The sequence below is a fragment of the Alligator mississippiensis genome, chromosome 7 (assembly GCF_030867095.1).
Source record: "Alligator mississippiensis isolate rAllMis1 chromosome 7, rAllMis1, whole genome shotgun sequence".
Taxonomy (NCBI): domain Eukaryota; kingdom Metazoa; phylum Chordata; order Crocodylia; family Alligatoridae; genus Alligator; species Alligator mississippiensis.
The window spans coordinates 83,256,737-83,277,495 of record NC_081830.1 but is presented as its reverse complement, the minus strand read 5'-3'; the positions used below and the strand labels follow the sequence as shown (position 1 = coordinate 83,277,495).

The window sequence follows — 20,759 nt, the reverse complement described above, 5'->3', positions numbered from 1 at the left end:
GGGGCCAGCCCCCAGCCCTGCCCCCAGAGAGGGAAAGGGGCTCTGGGCAGCTGCAGTCATGCCTCAGACTTGCAAACATCCCCAGCCCCTTTGCATGTAGCTACCGATGTCATTTATCCTGCTGTACAGGAGCCACTGGGTCCTGGGTGGGGGGGACGGAGGTGGGAGGGGGAAGGCATCTGAGTGCGGCTGGTGCAGACCACATGCCAGGTGATGGGCCCCAGGGCAAAGCAGAGGGGGCAAGGCAAGTTTCACAGCTCTCAGAATGACAGAACAAGACAAAAAAAACCCTCTACATGTCACTACAGAGTCTCCCGGACTTGAGAAAGGGGCTGGAACGGTTGGGGTGAGGAAGCCAGAAAAAGGATTGGTTCAGGACAGGGAAGTTTAACATTGTTCTTCTGGCTTGAAGGGGGCAGGGATGCTCTATCCCACCCAGGGCTGCGGTACCCAGGGGACCTGGGTCCTGCCACGGCAGGCACCTCGAGGAAACCGAGAAGATGCTGCAGCTCTCAGCACCAGCTGGCTCACGCGCTTGCTGTGCGCCTCTATGGTGCTCTGTGGAGGCTGCCTGCTCAAACAGAAGCCATGCAGCTGCTTTTGCACTGTGCTGATTAACATGGGATTGAGCTCACTGACACTCACTGGCTCCCCCAACATACCCTTGGAGGCAGCAACCCTGCTTCTGGGACATGAGGCAGCTTGCAAGGAATAGCATAGCCGGGATGAGGGCACTGCTGCTGGACAATGGTACTTTGGTGGTCCGAGGTGGCCTCAGGCACACAGCCAGTGCCCCATGAGACCTTCACTCTCTCCATCTCCTTGATTCTTCCACGGCATAGGTTTTTCTACCCTTGGTTTACATGAAAAGCAGCACTAACCCTTAGCTCTGAATGACTCTAGCCTTCCACGCGATCAGGACTTGTAGTAGAGATGATATCTTTTATTAGACCAACAAGATTTTTGCAAAAAAAAAAAAAAGTCTTTAATTGCAAGCTTTCGGGTACAAACACCCTTCATCAGGCATTGGAGAAAAGATTGTAGAAGTTCTCCTGGGTAGAAATGGCCTTCTAGGCCTTGCTACATCCCTAACGGTTGAAGAGAAAGGACTGCAGAGAGACTGGATGAGAAGAGCAGGGATGAGGAGGACTGGGGGGAAAAGGAGCCAAGTCCCATCGTTTCCTCTCCTGCACCTTCCACTGGCTGGGAACCCTCTCAGGCACCCTGGGGAGAGCCCCGTTTTTGCCAGTTCTGTTTCAGGAGGTTTCCGTAATGCCAACGTGCCAGTGACACAAGGCGAACCTGCTTGCATGCTTGCGTATATCCATGATGGATTACGGTGCATGGGCTTCACATCAGGAAGGCAAATGCACATTACCGTTACATTTTAAAAACCCACTGGACTACTATATAAGTCAGATTCAACATTTAATATATTTATTTTAATGAATGTCCTATCGTTTCTCTCCCAGGTGACTCTCGGCAGTCTCCTGGAGATGTATATCTAATTCCTGGAGACTCCGGGACAGTCCTGGAGGGTTGGCAACCCTAGTAAGACCTGGAGTTTTAACTAACGGCGCAGTAGCTTTGTGTTCTGGTGAGGGGCTCTGCCCGTGCGCCGCGGCTGTGCGTACAGCACATTCAAGCCATTAATAAATGGTTGGGATGATGGTTCGGGGGGATGGAGCCAGCAGAAGAGGTAATGGGCTGGAACGGAGCTTCGAGGTAAACATTGTGAAAGACTCTGGCAGGGAGATGTGTGAGGCTGTGGATTCAGCCCCCGGGGGAAAGGGTGGGAATGCCACGGCTTGACATGCTCAGCATGGTCAAAATGCTGAGCAGAGCTGAGCCAAGCAGTCCTGCCCTTGTTGGAGGGGGCTAGGGATGAACTCACTGGCCCCTACCCTGCCCAGTTTCTGAGACCCGACAGCAGAAATGTAGCACGTCAGCAGCGTGGCGCTCCCACACCATGCCGGTGCCAGAGACACCCGTGTAGGATTGCCTGCAGCCGCCATGTCAGCCTGGCATGAGCAGAAGGGGCTGCCCTGCAGCCAGAAACCACAGTGCCCATTAGGCTGGAGTGCATGTGGGGAGATGGGTGCAACCAGGTGTTCCTCCAACGCCGTGCCCCCTACCTCCGAGCAACAGCACAACGTGCCCCAACACCGTTCGGGATGGACAGCAGCCCAGAACCTGCCTGCGCCCTGCACCGCACGGAGGCTATTTCAGCAGCACCGCGCCCCTACTGCCAGGCTGGAGCCCCAGGAAATTTGCACCCGGCTGCGCCCCGGTTCAGCATAACCACCTTGTCCACTTTCTTTGCTGCATGAGCCCAGTGCCGTGTGGACTCTCTCTCTGGGGGAGAACAGACTGAGCTTGTTTCTGGAATGAGGCACTTGAATGCTCTCCCCTCCCACATCACACGGGGGCCATGCCAGGAGTGCCAGGCCTCACCTTTCTTCACTTTGGAGACCTGCTCTCTTGAGCACTGCTTGGCATCCCTCCCCACAAAACCAACCCCAATGGCCTAAGCTCATGGCACCTGGCTGAGGCACAGACCGCTGCTATAGACCGCAGGGGGGAGAGGGGAAAATGCAGATGAATCAGGGGGTTGCACACAGTAGCAAAGGAGGGTGCTGCAGCCACTGCTGCTGTGACTGCCCTCTTGGATGATGCCCTACATCAAAATGACCTGAAGGACACCTCGGCCTTTGCCCGTTGGAGATGCACATTGGGAAGGGTCATGCTGGCAGTTCTCTGGGGACCAGGGAAACACGGGGTGAGAAGCCTCTTACCTGCTGTGGAGGATGCACAATGTTCTTGGGAGCTGATGCTGAAGGAGATGGCAGCCTCCTCCGTCTTCCAGATTTTGGTTGCACAAGGAGCGGTTTGCAGGGATGGGCCTCTGTGCCCCTCTGGGGGAAGGGGGCAATGTCCCACTGGGACCTGGCTGGGAAGCTGCCGGCCACCTTGCTTCCAGCAGACACTGTCCACGGTAGCACCAGCCTGTCCGTCCAGGTGCGTTCCTGGGGCAGACCTCCACCTGCACCTGAAGCCTCGGGAGGGTGCCGGCACGAGGAGCACCATGCCTCACAAGACCGCATTTTCCTCCGGTCCTGCGTGTGTGGGGGAGGGAGAAGCAAACTGTTAAAAAATGAAAGCAAGGCCCTGGAAAGTCTCCAGTGCTGTTTTAATTAACCTGAACAAGCCGGAGCTTAAGTTTCTAAGCCAACCCGACCCCTTTCTGTTAGGAAAAGCCTGCAGTACCTGGCAGTAATTGAAGAAGTCTTCTTTCTAGCTCTCTAATAGCAGGGCTGTGGCCTGGCTCCAAACCCTCCGGTATCCCTGCCTTTCCGCCGTCAAGTTACCTTTATTGCTTTATAGCAATATTAACAGAGATACCAGTGTTAATACCTTACCCCAAGCTCAGCTGGCAGGGAGGGGCCTGTCCGAGCCGGGGGAGGAAACCCAAGTGCACGCGCCCTGGCTAGACCCAGGAACATTGGCTCTGCGGCGGAGAGTGCCGGGAACCTCAACCGCCCTGAGCTCCCCGAGGCTCTGGCAGGGCTACAGTCGTTATCCCCCCGCTGTCCCCTTCGCACACACTCGCTGCTCTGGGCAGGGATCCAGCTCTGACCGGCAACCCTTGGCTAACACAGCCACTTTGTCAGGGCCCCGGTGCTCCCAGCCGCAAGCACCTCGCGCAGCCTACGCCAGCGGGGAGGAGGCGACTTGCAGAGCTGCCGGGCTCCCCAGGGGTGGCTAAACGGTGTCTCTTTGCTAAAAGCACCGGTGGCACTTTGGGGAGCAATCTGCTAAGGCGGCGCCAGGTGCGGAAAGCTCACTGGGAGCCACCTCATTTTGGGGGAGCTGCTTGGCATCGTTAGTGGGACACGGGCTCCGTCAACAGCCTGGGCGGCCCGACAGCTTCAAAGGGTCCCCCCTTCTCTCAGCAGTTGCAGCCTGCCAGGGAGCTGCCAAGAACAGCAGGGACTTGTAGCGCTGGCCTCTGAGCCCTCCTGCTCCAGCCAGCTTTTAACTCTCCGAACCGCACTTTCTTCAGTAGGGGCTCCGATTACCTGCCGCTCGTTTGAGGGATTCCCCCTGCGCTTCCCATCGCTCCGGCAGATTGGCTCTGTGGTTGCAAACAGCTTGATTATATGAGCCCCGGAGAACAGTAGGATGGCCTCACCCCGTCTCATCTCCCGCAGAGGGTCAGGGAGGCTGGGGATTCCCTCGGGTGGCCACATCTGTGCTTCAGAGTTGCATCCCACCGTCCCAGGAAAGAAGAGAAACCCCCTATAGCCGGGACCCTTCTCCGCCCTGTCCCATCTTGCAAGCTCATCTCCAGGAGTGGGCAGCACCAGCATGAGACGGGCTGCATTATGCTGCATGTTGGATGAAACACACCCTGCCGGGCTGACAGCCACCTGCTCCATAACTCTGGGGTGGGGGGATCAGGAGGTCTTTCATTCGGGCTTCGCCCCACCTCTGAGTCTCCATGCACTGGACTATTTAACTACAGAAACTCCTCCACGACGGGTGCCCAATGACTTGTGGCTAGTACTTTTAGCAGAAATGCGCATCACTCCCCTTGCCGCTAGCCTGGGACAAATCACATGTCCCCTGGGGCTGTGCATCCAAGAACCAAGGCTTCTAAAAAAGAAAGTGCACGAACAAAATTACAAGCACAGCAAAATAAGGTCTTCCGGTGCCAGCCGGGGACACGACAGCAGGAGGCAGGGTGTGGGAAACGTGCGTGCTCCCCTCTTGCAGCCACCGAGGGGATGGAGACCGACACAGGCCCTCCCTCGGGGGGAGGCTTTGGGAATATCTGTCCATTCAGTGCAACCTGGTGCACCCCAGTAGCATAAGGCAGGTAAGGGGCAAGTTGTCTCCAGCAGGGATGAAATAGCAGCCCCCAGAAGAGGAGATTCCTCCAGCGGTCATGGAGTGCCGGAGAGATCACACCGTGGCTTGGAGTCTGACCTATATCACACAAGCTTGTGGGCTCCCTCCAGCCGGTCCCGGACCCAGCCCAGCCACCCCACTCTCTTGCTCCACGTGGTAGCAGAGATTCAACAGGGGTTCCCAGAGGCCCCTACCAGCACCTCCCTGGGCAAACCCAGGGGAGAGACGTTGGAGCCGGGGGCTTCCCTGGGCTCGGACTCCCGCTGGGTGCTCTGGCACGGAGAAACACGAGATGAAAGTTTCTGTGCGGGCCTGAGCAACTTCTTCACCTGCAGCCCGACAAGCAGGAGGGGCCAAGAGCAAGACTGAGGCAGACATAACCCTGACTGGGGACAACCAGATGATTGTGTAAAGTAGTGAGTAGAGTTCCCAAACTAGTCATTGGTTGTGCTAACTAGTGAGCATAGCACCAGGCTCCGGGCACCAGCGTTCTCCTCTTGCCTATGCTGCTAGTCTTCTGGGGGACCTTGAACGAGTCATTTCCCCTTTCTGTGCCTCAGTTTCCCTTCCTGACCTTTGCCTGTTTGGCACTACAGCCTGATAGCTTCCAAGGCTGTTCAGCTCTGTTTGTCCAGCACCTAGTTTCATAGTTGTTGGGAGCTGGAAGGGACCTTACAGATCACCAGGTCCAGCCCCCTGCACTTGGGCAGGAAGACACAGGGCTAGATCACATTCAATCACAATCAGACAGAAAGCAGGGCAACAGCTGAGGACCCAGGGAGCAAACAGCCCAATTCTGCATGAGATGCACCTGGTTGGGCTCCGTGCTCATGGCAGGGAGGTGCAGTGACACTCCAGGGTCAGGCGTGGACTGCCTGGGGTCGGAGGCCATGCACGGGGCAGGAGGAAGGGACTGAGCCGTGTTTCTAACCCAGCCGGCTCTGCCCAGTGCTTGGCCGGGGCAAGGAGAGAGATTTGTTACAGCCTCTTCAGCAGGCAGCCGTGGCGGAGAGGAGAACAAGCGGGGCTGGGAGAACCAGCTGGTAAATGGCATCTTGGATCTTGAAATAATTGCATTGCTCGGAAAGCAGCCCGGCTCGGAGCACGGGGAGGGCAGGAGCTGCGTGGGCCTCCGTGCGCCGCGCTGCTGCAGTCGCGGTAGGCTCAGCGTCCCAGGGGACAGCAGGCTGAAATTAATTGTTTAAAAGCCACTGGCCTTTCCCAACAGCCAGCAAATGGAGCCTCACAAAAGCAGCACTGTTCCATTTTATTGGATTGAAAACAGATGCCTGCTGCAAGCACAGCCCCTGACACTGTCCGCGGGGGACAGGACGGGCTGTCGGAGGAGCAAAGAGGGGAAATGCTGATGCATAACTGGCGAGACCCTACTGACCATGGCAGCTGAGCTGCTTCTGCTGGTTCGAGTGGGGACCGGGTAACAGTCCAATCAGGCTACTGGTTCCTGGGGTCAGTCCTGGAGCTCGCTGGCATCCGCCCTCCAAGACTCCCTCACCCTCCCGGCCATTGGGAACCAGCGCGTCCACGCGCGTAACTCCAGCCACTTGGCTGGAGGAGGGAGGGAGGGTGGAGAAACCTTTCTTGAAGGCTCGTGTGAGATCACCGGTCAGCAGCGACCATCTGGGCACGCAGTGGGTGGGGGGAGCAGTTGGGCCCCCGGGCCCCCGAGCTCCATCACAGACAGGTTCGCTGCATCTGCTGCAATCATGCCGAGGACAGGCCGCGGGAGGCACCACTTAGCGCAGAGGTGTGGACACCTTGAGCCTTTTTCCACCCAGGCTGGAAATAGGTGCATTGCCAGAGAGGCCACCAACCTCAAAGACGCAGAACTCAGACCCCTGCCCTGAAATCCTGCGGTGGGCTTAAAAGCTATCAGCGTTCTTGTATAAAACACCCAACTTGAGGGCCTTTTTCTTGACCTATTGATTCTGGAGACATGAGGATGGGCCTCAGGGCAGCTCCATAAGGCCTCTGTCCATAGGGATGACAGCGTAAGCCCAGGCTGCGCTTTCTGCTGGAAACACCAGAGACAGACAATGAGAAGGGGGCTCACAGTGGCCATGAGTGCATGACATATCTAGGGAGAGCTTGAAAGGGAAGCATCCAGGCCTGCTCCAAGCCCCTCGGGCCAGAGCTGTCTATTCTGCCCAGTTGCCAGTCTCTGGGGTAGTGAGTGCGGCTTATTTTGCCACAACCAACTCCAGGGTTGAGAAGAAAGTCACAAGGGCATAGCCCATGTCATTTTTTCCACACCTCAGTGCCATTCTCGGAGCTTTCTCTGGCACGGGGCTCCTGCAGAGGACAGGTGGAGCAGGGCTGGCAGCCCATGGCACGGTGCTCTTCATGAATGATGCAGTCTAATCCAGATGCTAGGGCAGTGCCGGGGCATCCTGGCAAGGTGACTCTTGGTCCAGTAGACTCAGGAGTGCCCCCGTGTGTCCAGGCCTGGTAGTCCAGTAAAAGGAATAGCGGGTGTCCACTATATCCAGCTGGACACATGCAGCTCCCTGTTTTGCTCCTCTGCAGGGCAATGTGCTGTAGCCCCGTCCTTCCTCTTCTCTGCCACATCCCCTTCTAGATGGAGGGATGCAATGCTATGTGACCTCTGCTTCCTTCACCCACAAAGGCGCTGGGGAGACAGTGGTGGAGGCGGCATCAGGAGAGTGGGCTCAAAGTCCAGAGACACTGGTCCCATTCCAGTCTCTGCAGCGATCCACTGCGTGGCCTTAGGGAAGTCCCCCCACCCGCCCCCATCCACCATGGCTAGTTAGACATTTGACTCTTTGGGGGAGGGGCTGCCTCTCACAACCCAGTTATACAGTTGAGCTGGAGTGAGACAGAAGACAAGTATGGATCATCTCCTCGGTCCAGTCACATAAATGGGTTTAGGTGGCAAAGGTCCCTGCCTGCCACAAAGTAGGCAGCACCTGGGAACAGATGACAGGAGGCAGGCAGAAAGTCTGACGAAGCTTCTCATTTTAAAGACACCCAACAGAAACCTCCGGGACAGCATTTGTCCTGGATTCACAGGGATCTGTGGGAAACGGTGGGTTTTCCCTTGCAGATGGGCTGTGTTCCAGCCTTCAAGGGGCTGCTTAGGGCTGCCGGGAGCGGGATGCAGGGGGCGTCATGTGCATGTGCACACCTGCACACCTGCACGTGGCTGGAATGCAGTCGGGCAGTGTGGGGAGCAGCTCCCTGACGGACAAGTCTATAAGGGGGAGGGGATAGGGCAGGGGTAGATCACGGTCCCCACGCTGAGTGAGGCGGGGCTGGGGGTGCTGCCCAGCCAGGGCGGTGCATGGGGCCAGGGTGTGGATCTGGATGAAGCCACGGGTGGCTTATTCGTGGGGTGCAGAGCATGGGGGGGCAGATCCCCACTGCTGAGTGTGCCCCCAGGAAGGGCATGGGGGGCACGCACCTCCCCAGATTTGTGCACTGGGCAGGGCTCTCTACCCTGCTGCCTTTTCCTCGGGAGCCCCACGCCACCTTGGCAATGCACCTCCTGCCCTCCTGGCAGCAGCAGGGGCAGTGGTGGTGGCGGAGTTGGAGTTGTGTCCCCTGCTGCTGCTGGGCAGGTAGAGGCACATGTCTGGCTTGGGGCTCCTGGGCGAAAGGCAGCAGGGCAGGAAGCCCCAAGCCCACAGTGGGCTGCCTGCATCCGCCCCCACCCCGCTTGCTTCTGCTCCGGCTGTGCTCCTGGCGGGGGAGCGTGGGAGGTGGGCATGTGTGCCACCTTTACATTTTGAAAAAGTTGTCACCCCACCAGTGAGGCTGCTCTAGGCTCCTGCCAGGCATCAGAGGACCTGAATAAGCCTGGCATGGGCCCATGGCTGATGTAGTACAGCCCAAAGGCAGCCCCAACATGCAGCCCACCCCTGGCAGCCAGCTCGAAAGCCACAAACAGCTGGATGACAATGTCAAGCAGTGCAGAGCAGTCCCCAGACAAGAGGAAAGGAGACTCTGGAGAGGGCAACTGCTGGGTTTAAAAGCTGTTGCCCCGGACAATGCCAAGTTAAGAGCATCCCTCCACTTGGATCTCCACTCAGCACAAAGCACCTTGTGGATAAGGCACCACGTCACCTGCAAGATCCCCCAGCCGTTCCTCCTCTAAGAGGCATCAGCAGCAAGCGTGGAAGGCACTCAGCTCCCTTTTTTGGGTAAGGGCCAATCTCTCCTCTTCCCAGAGATAAGGCCCAGATGCCTGTTCTTCCAGGCTGCAACCTCAGCCAAACAAGTGAGTAGCGCAGTGGTGGACTCCATGCCATGAGACCTAGCCTCCAAGGAGCATGGAGCTGACCCCTCAGACATGGCAGGGGCAGCCCACAGACACAGAGCAGCAGCCGTGATCAAAGATCTTGTGAGGCTCCCGTTGCTTCTCTGTTTCCTTCTCCTCCAGAATGCACCATCCAAATGCCCGTCTCCAGCCCCTCCACCGTGCACTATTATAGCAGGGAGGATTAGCAGCCCTCATGTTAACATCCAGACTTCATCTCCCCATTTGCTTGTGGTGCCCATTGGATCAGGTCTCACCCATGCATCTGGAAGGACTGTCAAGGACATCAGCTTTAGTTTTGAGTCGCTGAGGGGTGTCATTTGTGTAGCAGATGGAGCTAGGGAGGTGGTGGGGAATCTCTGGGGTGCTGCAGTTTGGAGAGAGGACCCAGAGCAGCAGGCAGGTCGGGGGAGAAGAGGGCTGGAAGGCTGCTCTCAAGTCAGGAAAGCAGCAGGAATGCGCTAGTGGACAACAGCTGCTCATCAGCACCAGTCCAGCTGATCAAACCTGGCAGCAAAGCTTCCCGAGGTCTACAGACCTACTTTCCATGCCTGTCACTACAGTCCCAGGAAGCACCGACTGACCAACATCACCATCCAGGGCCTCTCGGCACTAACGGGATGCAGATGGATGGGAGGATTCATGGGCGACCCCAATGAGGAAGGCACCTGCCACAGAGTCAGTGGGGAAGGGCATCTCAACTGCACGTGTCCACTTGCCATAGTCAATGTCCACGGACAGCAACCCCTGGTAAGGGCAACAGCTGCATGCCAGCAACGTGCATCCTCAAAACACTCCCTATAACAGCAACAGCCACTTTGAAGAACCGGGGCACCAACATGGTGCTACCACCTTGATTGTATAACCTCATGCCCCCTGCACCCTCCTCTCTCAGCGTGTGCCATCCCCGTCTTGTGGGCCCCATTCCTGGTGTCTAGCAGGTCACCCCAATCTACTGTGATGGAGACAAGTCCAGCACTCTGCTTTCCCCCAAACCTGAGCTCTGGTGCCCTCCTTGCTGCCTTCAACATCTGCTTTTCCAAAACGGAGTCCCTCCCCCTGTGCGATGGAGCACAGTATCCCAAATGGCGTCCCCCTGGCTCAGGCACTAACCAGATGCACCCAGTGCTTTCCCCTCGCAGCCCTGCTCTGTGCTGGCTTGAACGGGGCCTGGGCTGTGATCGGCCGTAGTGGGGACGGTGCTGCCCAAGGTATCATTTTCCACACAAGTCTCTTAACTCGGTTCCAGGGGTGTAAGTTGTGTAGGTTAACTCAGTTCCTGCTCTTTGTGCAGCAGTGACATGTTACCCCTTAGGGATGGGGTGCCAATGCCCAGTCCCTGCCCAACCCCCCCAGTTTCACGCTGCCTCTCCAGACTCCCTCTGTGCTTCTTGCTCTGAGCTCTTGTGCACAGCATCAGGTCCCCATGCGGGAGGCAGTTACATGCCAGTGGCGCATAAAGGAGCAATCGCTACAGTGCCCCTTGCCTGGTGCACGCATGCAGGAGAGCCCCGAGACATAATGAGTTAATGTTTGCACAGGCGTTTGGAGCATGGGATGAAAGAGGTTAGAGAGGTGCTAAGTGTCACTTGGTGTTCGATCCCGCTGCTAACACCTCCTTTGCTTTTCTAGTGCAGCTGTGTTGGGCGGATGACTTCAATGGGGCTTTTTTCTACCCCCCCACCGCCAATAAATTCCAACTCTATTCCTCTATTTTTCTTCCTATTCCAGGATTCTGCCTCAACCAGTCATCTTTGATGTGTAATGATGCCAAGTGAGTTTTAAAACGCTAAGTATAGCACATCCCTTGAATTCCTCTTATCTAGCAAAGCAGGAATATTCTCAAAGAGCTCCAGCAGCCTAGTTAAACACCTGACATCCCCCGCTTCAATCCAGACTGGCTATTCTTCAATCTGCCTTTCCATGCATTCCCCCAACAGAGAATCTCAGAGGCACGTGATCCCAGCTCTGTGCTTTCCTGCCAGTATATAGAAGTTGCTGTCAATCTTATTTTACAGATCAGAGACTGAAAAGGGCAGCAAAGAGCATACGGGGCCATTCTTTTTTTCCCTGAGATGCCTGAACACAGCCTCTCAATTCACATTGAGCACAGAAATGAGCAACAGTCTGTAGACTTTAGAAAAGCTCGCCTACGAATGCGGTCCAGTAACTGGATGCTTGCAATTGCCACGGACTATCCCCAAAAAGGTGTGTGCGTGGGGGTGCAAAATCTAGAGCTCTTCTTCATTTGTCCCCCTTCTGCCCCGCAAATGTTTACAGCTCAACACACAAATGCAGTATCAAATTAAAGTCAGATGTGCATTTGGTAAAATTAAAGTGGATTTAGAGAGGCAGCAAATGGATACAGGTTAAATGAATCGTCTAACTCCATAGGCTATGCCAATGGTTTTCAACCTTGTTTCATTTGGGGACCTGTAAGGAATTTCGAATGGAGGTGCAGACCCTTTTGAATGGATCATAGTCAACTTTTGCGGACCCCTTAGACAAGGTCGGGGGTCCACGGACCACAGGTTGACAACCACTGAGCTATGCCGTTCTCATCAAAGAGACTCCACACAACCTACAAAAAGGCTTTCACTCCACAGAGAAAGCCTGCTAAGGCTGTGTCTTAAGAGCAAAGAAATTCAATATTTTTCCCCCAAATACACAGTCTGAATCAAAATGATCTCACGACCTAGTTCTCAATAAAGGACCAAAGGATAAAACCCATCTGGCATTTCCAAACTGAGCCATTTCTGTACGGGAAAAAATAAATAAAAGTAAGGCCTTTCCAAGATAGAACCACAAAGTGCCAAGTTTCAGGACATGTCTCACCCAACAGACCTCAAGTTTCTCCCGGGACATATACAAAGCCCATATGGGAAAGGGCTCTTCCTAGACAGCCTGTGAAGGAAGGAGAAGAGGGCTTGAACGTCCAACAAAAGCTGGCGCAGGGGCTTCAGCGTGGAGTCACTACCGGGGATCCAGATGACCCTGGACAGTGGCAGGTGGCATGGTACTCAGGGTAAGCAGCCCACCCTCACAGACAGGGAGGTCCCCCCATCATGGAGCGAGGAGGCAGAGGAGATCATGGATGGGATGGAGCAGGGAGGCAGGAGGAGGAAGAGCGGCCAGATAAAGGGAGCACAGTCTCCCAGGGCTGCGGAGCGCTCCCCTGTCCCAAGGCTGCCTTCCCAACACTGCCTCTCCTCTGGAAGCAATTTTGGGGGGGCCAGAAAAGCATCTTGCTTCTGGCACCAAAAGTCCCAGCCAGGCTTTTATTCAAGTGCTGGCTGCCTTGTTCCTCACGTTTCAGGTCAGGACGATGAAGTGGACCTCTGCGTCCCCCGGGCTGCAGACTCATCCCGGGCTCTGCAGTGCTGGTTCAGGACACGGAGCCGCTCAGAGGCAAAAAAATCAACGTCTCAAAAACATGAAAAGCCCGGAAGGCCTAAAGGCCCAGTCAAGCGGAGCTTAGGAGGAGGGAGCTTTAAGGGTAAGAGGAGGAGACTCATCAAGGCCTTATTAGCACAAGAACCGCAGAGTGCAAATTAATGCGATAGACTTCCAGCTAGTCCCAGCCATCGGGGAGAGCGCTGCATGCAGGGCTACATTGAGCAGTTTAATCAACTCAAAAGGCAATTTGTTCTCTCTCTGTTTATAACCTTGACAAGTGAGCAGGTTATTTTTAAGCACATCAACCAAATGCAAAAGCTCTCTCCTCCAAGAGACAATTCCCAGCTCATCCCGCCGCCAGAACACAAATCATTCGAACCAGGTAACCAGCCACTTGGAAACCCGCAGACCAAAACAGCATGGGCTAAACAGCCAAGATGCCCATTTCCCTCCCTTCAGGAAGGGAAAGCCAGGGGAGCAGGCGGGGAGAACCCACATGGAGATTTAACTGCTTGTCTCCCAAGTAATGCAAGGTCCACGTTGAGGAAGAGGGACGCAAACATGATGCCCGCAAGGGCCCGGGGTACTCGAGGGCAACATGGAGAGGGCTGACACCAAGGTCCTGGCTAAACCCCTGGGGCCACACGCTGCTCCTAAGTCAATAGCAAAGCTCCCATGAGCTTTGCCTGAGACAGAGCTCAGATGTAGCAGCTAATGATGGCTAGGGTGGGCTGAGCTGAGCCCTGGTGAAGAAAGCATGGAGGTAAAATGAATGCAAAGAAAGCATGGGGGTAAATGGTGAAGAAAGCATGGAGGTAAAATGAATGCAAAGAGAATGGGACTCTCTCCCTGCTCTAAAGGCTTTCCATTATTTACTCCAGGGCGATCCCTGGACTTCATCTTCACTCGGTGTTGGGTGAGGGTCCAGGGCCTGCCTTATGGAGCAGCTCAGAGCCTCCCAATCTGCACACACGCGGCACATTAGCTTGTTAAGAGAAACCCAGGGACAACGTCCCCCTAGGGACTAGAGTAATAGAAAGGAACCATATCTGAGCGACATCCGTCTTCTGTCTAATTCCCTTATCCTGGAGAGTGCCTCGGCACTACAAGGAAGAGCCTGGCTGGCCTAGAAAGAGTGCTCTCCACCGGAAAATGAAAGGAGACAGCCATAAGCCAGAACTAGCTGCCTTTTTCTGCTCTGCTGGCTTTCCATTCACGAGACAAGCCTGCTTTCAATGCATACATGGCACCCCTCATCCCCGTATGATTGGAGTACTCCACCGCATCCTCTGCACCTCACTGCACGCCTGTGTCAAATATCCCCATTTTACAGACGGGTAAGTTGGGCCCAACCAGCTCTGTGATAGAGCACACAGTTGACCCCAGGTCTCTCGAGTCCTGGGGCAACGACCAGATCTCCCTTCCTTGGTAGGTCTAGCTCCGTGCATTTGCTGAGCATCTGTGTCAACAACTGGCCCCTGGTAGCCAAAGGAGCAGCAGCGGTTGGGATGAATGGGAAAGTCCCGATGCTAATCCCCAGCAGTCTGTGCCCTCTGCAGAGTCGCGCCACAGATCTGATAAGGTTTGCCTTTCCGAGTCTCATCGACCAAGAGAGAAAGGGGCAAACTGGAACAATATGGCTGGAAAATAGCGACCTGGAAACCAGAGACGAAAAGCAGCTGTCTCCAAAGCACTTTCTGTCCATAGGGTCCCAAGGAAATGTTTGCTTTGGCCTGCTGCTTCCCTCAGCTCCAAGAACAGCTGTTCAGATTTGCTGATGATATCACAATTAGCAGCAAATTGTTTAATACTTTCCCAGAGAGTAATGTTCAAACCTCATCTACTCGGATACTGCCTCACCTCGCCCCAGCCACCTTTCTTGGCTCCCACCCGGGACCCGAGGTGTGTCGGAGCGCATCCCAGAGAGCTCCACCCTAGACAAGATGCTCTGTCCCTGGGAAGAGTCGTGGCTTCTGGGATCTCTGAGCAGGCCCATATTTATGCCACTGGGATCAGCTGAGGAGCACCAAATTTCTCCAAGTCTCATTCCCCTGAGTGGTCAAATGCCACCTTTTAGGTGACCTCTCACTGGGTTCGCAGTCACTCCCAGCTCCCAATAACTTCCCTTGGGGTTGTAGTCTCTGTGATGATCAGGCCCGATGCATCTAAAGGTCGGAACTCAAAATCAGAGCCAACCAAAAGTCAGAGGCTGCATTCAAAAACCGCGACCCTTCCCTTTCCAATCCCAAGACAGCTGGACACAGCACACGCAACCCTAAAAAAATATGACTGGAAGGCAATCAGATGGCTATCAAATCCAACCCCTGCTCAAGACCAGGCTCATCCCTGTCTAAACCAACCTAGATAAGTGCTTGTCCAACCTGCGAGGGACAAGCCTTCTCCGACCAAGAATCAAACCCAGGCCAGCACCAAATCCTCACTTCTAGAATAGCAGGGAGAGGACAAACAACTGCTTGGGAGGTCATGGTTTTGAGACAAAGGAGATATTTCCCATGGGGAATTTCATCACGACTCTGACCAGAATGAGTCTTGGACCCCCCGTACGTCCTCTCTGCCAGGCACCCTACGCTGCCATCGCACTACACGCCTGCACGGACTCCGCCGTCTCAGTGCCCTTTACAAAGTCAAAGTCCCTCTCCCCTTATCTGAAAGATGGTAAATGGCCCTGAAGAGAAAACCCCCTCATGCCTGTTGAGCGCATGATCGTTTCAGGTAGAAGATTCAACCTCCCCTATACATGCAACTGCAGGCCTTGCCAAAGTGGACACCACTTTGCCTCCCGTCTTCCCCACCCAATGTGTCTCTCCCTTACACCCTCTCCAGACTCCTACACCACTCCTCCTGGGCGATAGCCTTCTCCCATCTTGACGGGAACACATCGACTTCTGAGGAGGCTGATGGGAGAGGCTGCTGAAACATGCCTGGAGGCCATAGCTCAATGCACAAGGAATGGGCAGTCATGATAAAGGACTCAGAGGTTCAAAAGCCACATCCGACCTCCCTCTTGGAAGCGTCGGGCCCAAGCCCAGGGGCCCATCTCTCTTCCTCCACGTTGGTCAGACTCATCTAGCTTGTCAAGCGTCTGAAGTCTCGTTGAGTGCAATCGAATTATGACGCACAGCTACTGCCGCCGCGGAGAAATGGTCTTCAAATAGAATCCAAGTGCTGCAAAGGTGATGGCGAGAGGTAAAACGATCCCCTTCTCCTTTTGTTGAATATTTCATCCTTTCTGGCCTCCGGCTTTCCTCTTTCTTCCTGCCTGTGTGCAGAGGGTTCTCAGTCTCTCTCACCACCTGTCTTTGTTTTACATTTGTGTTTAATAAGCGGCAGAGAGTGACAGTTTAGAAAGTTCCTGACAACCAGGCTGTTTGTATTGCTAAATGTAAACTCGCTGTCTCCTGTTCTGCCAAGGAACAAGGAACAGAATTAAAAACACCTCTGCTCGGTGCTGCCAGACTCGCTGCCTTCCCCAGCTATGGAGCGGGGTGCAGGGATGGGCACGTATTTTGGGTACCAAGAAAAGCTCTGCTAAATCGAATGCTACTTTGGTTGCCAAAAGGTCGGGATGGGGACGAACTCTGCGGCCTGAATTTTGCCCCTTGTGGAAATGAATGATGACACAAGGAAGGTCTGCACACGGGGGTAAAACCATCCTCAGAGGCTGGGTAAAAGGAGCCGACCCTGAGCTCTATACTGCCGAGACAAGAGTGCGACCCACACTGGAGCCAACTTGAAGCTTGCTTGGTTGTGCCTCCATCACACCATGTAGATATACCCACAGTCTTTACCAACATGCTTTTTTTTTTCCCCGTAGGCCTCCTAGGTCAATCAGTGTTTGTGAATGGCCGGCTTCGCCTGTTTGCACCTTCTTGTTCACGGTATGCAAGCAGGCATCCAAGGCCGTGCTGCCGTGTCTGCTTCCTGGCTGGATGGCGAGCTCCATAAACAGGGGAATACAAGGAGCGCCTGTTTGGACATGAATCCCCTGGTTCATCACCACATGGGAACGTGGATCTCTGTGCAGAGCGGCCTCTCCCCAAATATTTGCGCCCACCGAACTCTGTTTGCGTGAGACGGAGACATGGATTATGGACGTACCTCTCTCAGGAATCCAAACAAATGCATGCAAATGCTGGTGCTTTCAAGGCATCCTTGAAGCCATTGGGTGTTGGCTGCCGCCAAGGCTGGGGATTGTGACTAGGCTGTGCCAATGCTCCTGCTGGCACTTAAAGCTGGAGCATCTTGGCTAAAGGGTCTTGCCCCTCCACTCAGGGTCAGACCAATTGACATCTTTGGGGTCAGGAAGGCATTTTACCCCATGGTCAGATGGGTATGGGCTGTGGAGGGTTTTGCTTTCTTCCGTAGCAGAGGCATGACCCTCTACCTGGGAGCTCTTGCACGTATCCCAGGTTATAGAAGCAGGATGTTGGCTGTCACGGTTCCCCTGCTTTGCCTGTGGCAGGTTCAGATGTTATAGCTTGTATTGTGTCAGGATTGACAGTAGTTTTATGCAGAGCTAGATGATGGACTTGTATGGGATGGTTTGGACAGGGATGATCCTGCCTGAAGCAGGGGGTTGGACTAGATGACTGCTGGAGGTCCCTTCCAGCCCCGCTTCTCCATGACTCTATAGCCCGGGGTGGCTGACTAGTTGGGCCTGCTGGTTCTCCAGAAGAGAGATCCATGAACTGCACAGGCCAAGGAGGGAACTGGGCTGTGCTGAGACCTGCAGTGCAAGAAGAATGAATTCAGGCGGCACGCTGGGAGGTCTCAGAGTAGACACTTCCCTCATTTCTTCTCTCCTTTGCAGGGGAGATCCATGCACCTAACAAAGCACAGTGTAGGATCAGACAGCACAGAGCTCTTCCTTCATGTCTGTAACGGTTTGTGAATAACTCTGCCACCCCTATTCTGTATAAACCTCAGTAACCTGGAGCAGAACAAGGCAATGGCAGTGGGAAGAGGAGGGCCACCGGGGGAAACAAGGAGTCCTGACTGCACTCATTGCTGGGAGTAGCTGCCATCTAATAGCCAAGTAGGTCTGAAACCTTGGGTCCTGGTAGGCTTTCCCCTATTCCCATGGGGTGGATTTTCAGCATGGACCCGAGTGTTCCCACTGGAACACTCCGTACCATGGACGTCAATAAGAGCAGAACTATGCCAACACTGAGACTTTTCTAAAGCTTCCCAAAGATGACAAGTTCAATGGCCAGAAACATCTTCTCCCCAGGATGCTGCAAACCTCATCTGGGATGTGGATCTACCCTTCCTCTGGGACGTGGACCCTTCCCCATCTCGTGGCCAGATCACAGCACAGCACTGCATCCTGACCGCACGCGCACAGCCGCTTGCAAACTACCAGCTCCGGGATCCACCAGCCCATCAGCTCAGCAGGGGAGACTTGAGAGACCAACGTCACCAAATGTGTGGTGTTCTTTACTGGTTGCCGAACCAGCCCCATGTGCAGTTCAACCCCTGGGTCCTCCCCTTTGCAGCCCTGGAAAGCCTACGTGGAGTCCTCTCTTGCACCATCCTGCCCTGCACCCTCCCCAGTGGTAGCCGATTTCTACAGGAGCACAACAGCTGATGTGGTCCATTTTCAAAACTGCAAAAGGCTACTAAACCATGATGCCAATCCCACACCTTTCAGTAGACCTTCCCTAACACCCATGCAGAAAAGCAGCCCTGATCTATCAAACCCAGCCCCTTAATCAAGGGTTAAATCAAGGAGGCCACAAGACCTTTGGTTTGGAAGGTCCCTGGTGTGGGCTGGAAGAGCCGTGGTCCCTGATAGAGCCGTGCCTAGCTTCTCCAGCGGCGGGTACCGTAAAATGCATCAACAGTAACAACCAGTGCGTTCGTGCCAAGGGGGCTGTCTTGTTTGCTGGCTGCCTCTTTCAAAGAATGGTTTCCCTAATTCAGAAAGAGAATCTGCTTCCTCTGTCTGTCCAAGGCTCTTCCCGCAGAGACTGGGGATCTGTCACAATCCCAGCAAATTGGCAAGGAAACCGCAGGCAGCGTTTTAACTGTGGGAACTGTAACATATTACCCTGATTATACAGCTTGCTGTCACTCTCCCCGACACAAACACACACACAAAATGCACACACAGGGGCAGGCACTGACACTCGCTTATCAACACTCACACATCGACCGGTGCAGGCATGAAAACAAGACACCGCAAGCAATTGTGCAGGCTTCCCGTATCACTGTATATACGCACCTACATGAGAAAGCACATACCTCTGAACATACGTACTGTATACAGCTGCGCTCATCCACTGGCCTGGACTGAATATAATGTGGAGCTGGCTTTCAGCCACTGCAGGCAGAGCATAGCAAAGAGCTCACAACTGTTGTGCAAAGCTCAGCAAAGCCTGCATACATGCTGTTGGATGGCCTGTATGCCTGCTTCCCTCTCTCTCAAAGGCAAAAGATAAAAAACGGGATAGGGGATTGGCGAGATTAAGTCAAATCCTCAACGATCTCCGAACGCTCCCTGCTCAGGGCTTCTTCTTGCTAACAGGTAACTGCTGCCATTCAACAGTATCTCTTAAATACATGAGCAGCCATCTGCCCCCCGGCCCCCGACTCTTCACCTGGAGTTTGTACACAGAGTCCTCTGCACTGACGGTCTGCGAGATCAGAAGTCCATAATACCCAATGCTGCATGCATGGATATACAATATGCAGCACAATGTTATCTCCAGACAGCAGCCCTGCGGAGAACAAAACATGCACGCAGACGGTGCTCAGGCCCACAGAAGTGTCCACGGCCGACTGTGGCATGCGCAGACATTCAATGCAAGGCAGGTGGGCTCTTAAGTAGCACCCTCCCCCGGTGCCTCTGAGTCCCATATTTTCAACGAGGCGCATATGAACTCAAGCAACCACATTCAGCTCGGTCGCACCGGCATGGAAATGGAGCGTCGGCATCGACTTCACTCTGTGGATTTATGATGGCTGTAGCACAACTGGCCCGCTGTGCCCGTGAACACACGCCCTCCGATACAACGGCATTTGCATAAGCACGTTCTACACGTGCCCATCTGACACAGGTGATGGCACATGCGCTGCACATGGCGGCATGTACGGGGGGGCGCGGGCATGTGCACAATGCTCAAGCTTCCCTCCAAATTCTGAATGAACGAACTTTCTCTTCGAATAAACAACAATCCAACGAGAGTTATTTTAGGGCTGGTTTCAGTCCTTGGAGTTTCTGCGCCTGCTGACGGCGGCCACATTGTTTTCTTCTGCTTTTCTTGGCATAGACCCAGTTCAGGGTTCAGAAGTTATTACTATAAAAGTCAAATTGCTTTGAGGGGGAAAAAGATTGGGGGGGTGGGGGAAAAATGGGATTCTTGGAATGTCTCCAGCCTGGAATAATTGAGAGCTGCACAGAGTTTGATCCGTCTCCTGCTGTCCTCCTGGGAGGATTTCGCTTGGCTCCAGGCCAGCCAGGAATGTTCGGATCCAGTGTGGAGAAGAAGGACTCACTTGTTACAGAACTGATGATTCATAGAAAGTAGAGTGCTGCGAAGGGTCTGGCATGCTCTTCGCTGGGGTCCGTCTGAGAGCCTTCTCCGACTCAAACAAAAGCAGAGACATCTGAGTGACATGCTGCCACTGGCTGGGCTCAGGGGGCTGGGGGGTTGTGAATAGTGTTGAGCTGGGGAGGTCCGTCATGTGGACTCGCCAGGGCTCGAATGCCAGGAAGGGGGAAAACAGAGCCTGGTACTGCAGTAAGAGCTGCCAGAGCTGTGCAGAGAGCGTGCCTATGCAAACTGTCCACCTTTGCCTTCCAGGCTTTGCGTTGGTCACCAGCTCCCCCCTGCTGAGCCAGTAGCACCAGCCTCCATATCCTGCTCCCCTCCTCTTCCCACCGCGGCTCTGCTCCTTTATCCACGCTGTCCCTCACATTCCCTTGTGTTTTATCTCTCTCGGTCTAACATGGTCCCAGCTATGGCCTAAGACCAAGTTGCAACCAGCCCTGACAGAAGCCTATAAGAGAATGGAGGGCACAAGGAACATCGCTGCCTCATAGGCCCCCCAACACAGAGGGGCTTTGGTCTCAAGAACACAGGTGCTCCATTAACTTCTGCAAAGAGCTGAGGAGAAGATGGGACTGTGGCCCTCA

General features: G+C 54.5%; 1 long non-coding RNA gene across 1 annotated transcript in view; it reads right to left on the bottom strand.

Annotated features, from left to right (window-relative positions):
• Window positions 1-2,542: 2,542 nt before the first annotated feature.
• LOC102574342 (uncharacterized) overlaps window positions 2,543-20,759 on the bottom strand; it is a 77,552-nt gene continuing 59,335 nt past the window's right edge. The window contains exon 5 of the long non-coding RNA XR_009463536.1: window positions 2,543-3,116. This is a non-coding gene — a long non-coding RNA (uncharacterized LOC102574342). The remainder of the gene's footprint in view (window positions 3,117-20,759) is intronic.